At 46.3% G+C, this 6,000-nt stretch overlaps 1 protein-coding gene across 2 annotated transcripts in view; it reads right to left on the reverse strand.

Moving 5' to 3' along the window:
• PAFAH1B1 (platelet activating factor acetylhydrolase 1b regulatory subunit 1) overlaps positions 1-5,122 on the reverse strand; it is a 74,737-nt gene extending 69,615 nt beyond the window's left edge. Inside the window, exon 1 of one of the 2 annotated variants that reach the window (XM_034420779.3) lies at positions 4,565-5,122. The gene's annotated coding sequence lies outside the window, so the exon portion shown is untranslated. Of the gene's footprint in view, positions 1-4,184; positions 4,319-4,564 lie in introns of those variants that run through there. The other variant, XM_034420780.3, reaches the window with a different exon arrangement.
• Between the last annotated feature and the right edge of the window lie 878 nt (positions 5,123-6,000).

The following is a 6,000-nucleotide window of genomic DNA, read 5'->3' on the forward strand; positions in this document are numbered from 1 at the left end:
CTTTTTTAAATTGTGTGAAACATTAGCAACCAGCACCTAAAATTACTATCTCATGACTACACTCAATTCAGTCACGACGGACGAGGCATAGCTGCAGTTCTGCTACCTACTAGCATGTGTGATTCAATGAAAGTACAAACTGACAATATGGAAATATGACATATTCTTTATGTAAATAACATTTTGATCTTTAATTTCATACTGAATTACTTAACATCAGGTGAACAAGTGAAGAAAAAAAAAAATCCAGGCCAATTTTGAGAAGGCTGCTCAGACAATATCCCTGCTTTCTAACAGTGGCTGGTCACTTTAATGCCAGACAAATCAAGATCCACCCTAAAGGAGGAAAAAATAAATACAGAATCCTATGTTCATCTGATTTCTGCATCACTAGACTCCTCCCTAAAGAACAGACTTCATTGTTACTGCAATTACTATTCCCTCCACCGGGCAAAAACACAAGCAGAAGGGGGAACGCTATGAAAGGGTATCTAGCTGTGTTTCACAGCTTCTGCCTTACTCCACCCAGTTTCTCCTTCGCTCAAAGGCTGTACTCGCCCTCCACAAACACAATCTAACCGAACAAGAGCAACAAAAACATTCCTGACGAACTAGCTTTCTGATGAAAGAAGCCACGGTTAAAAATGTTTTCTTTGTTCAGCATCTCAGTTATTACAAGAATATTCTGAACGACTTTGAATATAGCTGGGTATCTTCTCTGACAATTTAATTAGATGCATTTAGTAATAAATCTGAAAATGGAGATCAATCCCACTTTTCACACTTACTGTGTGTGCATACGCACTGACTGGTACAACCTACAAATATATCTCTACAAGGAGATGCTGCTCCACATGTTAAAGAATTTCAGAAAGATGTATACGCAAACAGGTTAGTGTACCAAGAAAATTGCTGTTTGAGCAGTTAAGAGAGGGAAGAAGGGGAATCCTAAAATTATACTGATAGATTTCAGTGACCAACTAGAAAATTAATTGCCAAATAAGTTAAACTGCAACTATCAAATTCTACTGCAGCATTAGCTGTTAAGACAGTTTTTTGCTATCAAGGCAAGGCAAGTGCAATAGTATTAATATATTCATATTTTATAAAAGCTGCAGGCCACACCAACTCTTCCCCAGAGGTCAGGAATGAAAGACACCACAGAACGTAATATTTAAAAAGCCCCTTTTTGAACAAGTTCTAAGGAAAAAGATCCTTTACCAATATTATTATCTCCCCTTCCCCTTACACAATCAAAGCAGGGGTTTGTTTTGTTTTGTTTTTAAAAAAGAACCACTGAATCTTTAAAACAGTAGCAATAAAACACTAGACCCAAACGTGTGGAATCTCATCTCCCTATTCTTTATCTTCCACTACATCCTCCTCCCATTTTTGCTGCGGTTCAATCTGAAGCTTTGAGCCACCTCCTATCAATGATTTTTCTCTTGCTCAGTCACTGCAGGGAGACGGGTGGGAAAAAGGGCCTCTTGTTGGAAGACCAGATTAGAGCTGTCAGACTGCTCTGTATTTTGAAATCCTCAGGCCCTTTATTACAGCACAACAACACATTAACCTTTAGCTCTTCTCTTTATTTGCTTAAACAGTTATGCCACCTTGCAAACAATCAATCTCCTCCCATTTTTAAGAAAGGAAGAAGTTAATAAACAAAAACAAGAGGATGGGTGAAAAAGGAACATCCTTTCTTAACTAGACCATCCTTCTTTATTTGGCTTGTAACAGTCACCTTAGTTTAAACACCTCAATGTTCGTTTATTGCTAAGTCACCATGAGAAAAACCCTAGTAGGAAACCCAGACAGCCAAGTAAGAGAGGTGATGGTAAACACACAGAGAAGACCCCTTAAAAATACAGAGCTAGATACGGTACTGCAGCATGCTGGGTCTATGGGCTGGGAAACAAAGCTAATGGAAACACTGGGCTGAAAAAAAAATTAACAGACTATGTGGAGGAGGAAAATAGGAAGGCGAGACTAAATTACAGGCTGGCAAAGTATGGAACTGGAGCATTGGGAGTGGAAGATGCAGGAAAAACGGGCTGAGTGACAACGGATAGAGTCGTGGTAGGTGTAGGTCTGATTATTTGGAATTTATAAGAAAACTGGAGCAACACATAATAAAGATATGTCAAAAAAAAATAAGGGGCTACTTGGGAAAGGTTGCATACTAGTTTAAGGAAGCTGGGAATAGCTGACTATAATAGCTGTCTCCGCTGATGCACTAAGGTGCGCTTACTGTGCTAGGAGTTAAAAAACGCCAATGCCGGGAAGCAAAAAGGCCTAGAAGCAGAGCAGTGAAATATGATTTCAGAGTGACAAAGCAGTTGCAAGATGAAAAATAAATAAATAAAAAGCACTGGGAACAGATGAAGCAGAAAGGCTGTAGGGATGGAAAACAGAGGATATTGGCAAATTAAGTCCCCAAAGGTAAGCGAGTAAGGGGATTCTGAGAGGAAATAGTGGAAAATGGCCATATCTTACTACTTAATTAGGTAAAGAAAGAAGAGGTGTGTACAGAATGGGAGGAGAAATGCAGTTAAATAGGACTGTATGTGATACAATTGAGGGGCTTGAGGAATGGAAAAGGAAACAAATCACACACAGTATATTTAGGCTGAAGTGGAATTCTGGATGAATGCAAAACATGTTCCAAGTTACATCAGAATATATGATACAAAATATAAGTCTCTCTCTCAAACCTTGGAAACCTTTTAAAAGAAGATAATAGCTATCTGTTAAAAGGGTTATATACTGATAAAGGACAACTTCTAAAGTTATAGGTTACCTGTTACCTATAATAGGAAGCAAGATAAGGAGAAAGGGGCTGTTACAAAGGATAAGATGTATCCTCACATACACATACTATACTGTCTAAAGAAAGGCAGAAACTGAGAGACCCTTGTCAAATTCCTTGTCAAAAAGGTATATAGGAGAGTGATAAGGGATATTTAAACCCCAGGAGCGACAAGGGACATCTACAATCCTATTCAAAAAGTCACTTGTCTACCTCTCTTTTAAAAAAACAGATAAAATGAAAGAGAAAATAACCTTTATCCCATTACAGACTGAAAAAGGGCACTCTACTAGACACCTATGCATATGGGTCATGACACTCATCTACACCTTACTGAAAGGCTGATAGATGGAAGCAAGATATAACTCATCCCGAAGAGATGGGGTCAGTGGTAGAGAAGAGCCAGATGGAATAAAAAAATGTGGAAGCTGCTTTGTGTAGAGTAAAGAGAGATGCACAGAAAGCTTTAAAAAAAAAGAGCTGCTGTCTTTGATATGAAGGAAATGAGGGAAAATAAAAGGTCTGGTCAATAAAGAGCAGAGAAAGCAAAAAAAAAAAATAATGTGAAAAAGGACTGAAGGGAGAAGGAAACATAGGCAGGGTAAGACAAACAGAGAAGAGGAGGCTGGAGGATGAAGGGATGGTGCATGTAGGATGAATGAAGAGAGAAAGATGTAAGTAAGAGAGGCTGGGAAAGGAGAAAATAAGTCTGTTTAAGACAAAAAGATATGCGGCAGCACAAGAAGGGGGGGGAACCCCATCCCCCACACAAAAACCTTAACCCCCTTTTCCAAGCTTCCCTCACCCAGCCAGGCTTTTCCTGACTTGCAGAGTCACCCAGAGAAAAAAGAGGGAGGCTGGGAAGTGGGCCAATAAGGCCAGAACAAACAGGAGAAAGAGGGGGTGGGGGGGGGGGGGAAATCAGAAGCAAAGAAGAATTATAGAGCCCATCAACCATTGCAGAGCTCTCTTGAAAGAGGCAGGGAAGATAACCCGGGTTTGGCTGGTTTTTGTGTGTGTGTGTGTGTGTGTGTGTTTTTGTGAAGACCCGAGACAAGGAGGCTCTCTCCCTCGGCCAGGCTGATCGGGAGTTGTTCTAGTCCAAAAGCATCCCTCCTCGCCCAGCCAGCCGGGAATGCGGGGCCGAGGGGAGGCGGCGTGCAAAAGGAGGGGGGGGAAAGGGACGCCCGTCGGCAAATGACAGCAGGGAGAGAAAAGGCGAGCCCGGCGAAAGAGTGGGGGAGGGGGGAGAAGCCCCCCCCATCACCGAGTGCGCGCGACCTCCAGTCGCTCCCCCCCCACCACACACACACACACCCAATCCCGACACCCCCCTCCCCTCCCCTCCCCGCCGCCACCGAGTCAATGACGGTACCTCCAGGTCGCTGCGATCCGGGGAGGATGGAGCGCAGGCGTGGAGCCGTCGGGTCGGAGGGGGCGTCTGAACCCTCCGCTTCCACCCCCCCCCTCTCCACGCATGGCGGTGAGGGGCAAAAAGGGGGGGGTGCCGAGCGGAGCCCCCTCTCTTCCTCCTCCTCCCGCCCCTTCCTTCCCCCCACCCCAACGGGCGCGGCGGCCATTTTGAGAGCGAGCTGGAAAGCAGCGGGCGAGGGAGGAGCGGCCGCCGGGGCCTACCGCCTCAAAGCCCGGGGAGAAGCGGAGCCCGACGGCCCGCCAGCTTCCTTTCCAACCCCCCCACATACACATATACCCAACCCGCCGCCGCCCCTCCCTCAGGACTGAGGCCGGCCTTACCCGAGGAGCCGCTGCTGCTGGTGGTGGTGGTGCTGTTGCTGCTGCCTGCGAGGCCGCTCCCATCCACCGGCTCGGGCTTGCTGCGTGTGTGGCGAACTGGCGGTTTCGGCCCCTCCCGCGAGGTGAGGAGGAGCAGCGGCGGCTTCGCCCCGGCAGAGGAGGGGTCTCGGGGCCCCCCTCCTCGCTCTCTTTTTACCGGCTTGTGTGGAGAAAGAAGATGGAGGAGGGGAGGGGTGGAGCAAAGGCGGCAAGCGGCGGCTTCGTCGAAGGTGGTGGCGGTGATGATGGTGGTGGTGGTAGTGGTGCTGGCCTTCTTCGTCTTTCTCCTCCTCGCGGCGGCGGCGACAACGACTGGCTTTTCCGCCCCGGCCGTGTCAGTGGCGCCCCGGCCGCCAGGAAGGAAGGAGGGAGGGAGCCGGAGCGAGAAAGGCGAAGGAGGGAGCAGGCTCGGCCCGCTTCAAGCACTGCGCATGTGCGGGGAGGGGAGGGGACGGGAGGCAGGACACCATCTTGGGGAAGCTAAAGCGCCCCGCCTCCCGGCATGCCCTGCGCGGACTCTACTCCCGGCAGCCCGCGCGGCCTGTTTCTCTCAGGCGGTCGCTCCCGCTGCTGCGTCTCGGTTGCCCCTTCTGTTCAACTGTCTAAAAATAAAAGAAATAAGCAGCTTTATAACTCAGCGCCGTTCATTATCCTTATCTTTTGAAAATCATAGCCTTTTTCACGTGGTTTGTATCCTCGAGATACGTCGGGACTTCAAATCCCAGAATTCCTAGCTAATGCGGCTTTGCTGACCAGAGTTACAGGAGGGTCGAGTCTGGTACAGTGTGGAAGGCAAGCAGACTGGTGGAAGATGGGCAGCCCCCGGGCATGTTCATCCTCCTCTTCCTCTTTATTTCCTTCAGTCTGTTCGATTTACAGGAACATGGAAATAGCCAGTCCTGAAATAAAAAGTGCACAGTGGCCAATCCCTATTGAAACAATCTGGAAAGAAAACAGGTACAGGTATTGGAAGAGGACCAGAGAGAAGCCTGGGTTAAAACTCCCCAGCCAGTCGTGAAAGGCTGCATCATAAAGACCAAAGTCCAGTTGCCTTTTGAAAAAAAAGTACCTTTGGGAGGATACGGTTTGTGTGTCGCTTTAAACCCAAGATTCGTTTAAACTTGGGTTTTAAATCTTGGCTTAAAGCAAGGCATGAATTCTGGAAGTTGAAGTCCCACAGATCTTGCAAGTTGCTAATGTAGGAAGTTAGCACCCACCCTGCTCCTAGAAGAATGAAATATTAAAAAGGAAATATTTTTTTATTTTATAAACAAAACATAAAACAAATCCATCATCCATTACAATTGCAAACAGTGTGTCAGTCGGTTACAAATCTTTTCTGCTTCATCCCCATATTATTAAAAAAAGGAAATATTAAAAAAGCAGAACCAATCTCA

This window comes from Pantherophis guttatus, chromosome 1 (assembly GCF_059756535.1).
Source record: "Pantherophis guttatus breed Tessera chromosome 1, ASM5975653v1, whole genome shotgun sequence".
Classification (NCBI taxonomy): Eukaryota; Metazoa; Chordata; class Lepidosauria; order Squamata; family Colubridae; genus Pantherophis; species Pantherophis guttatus.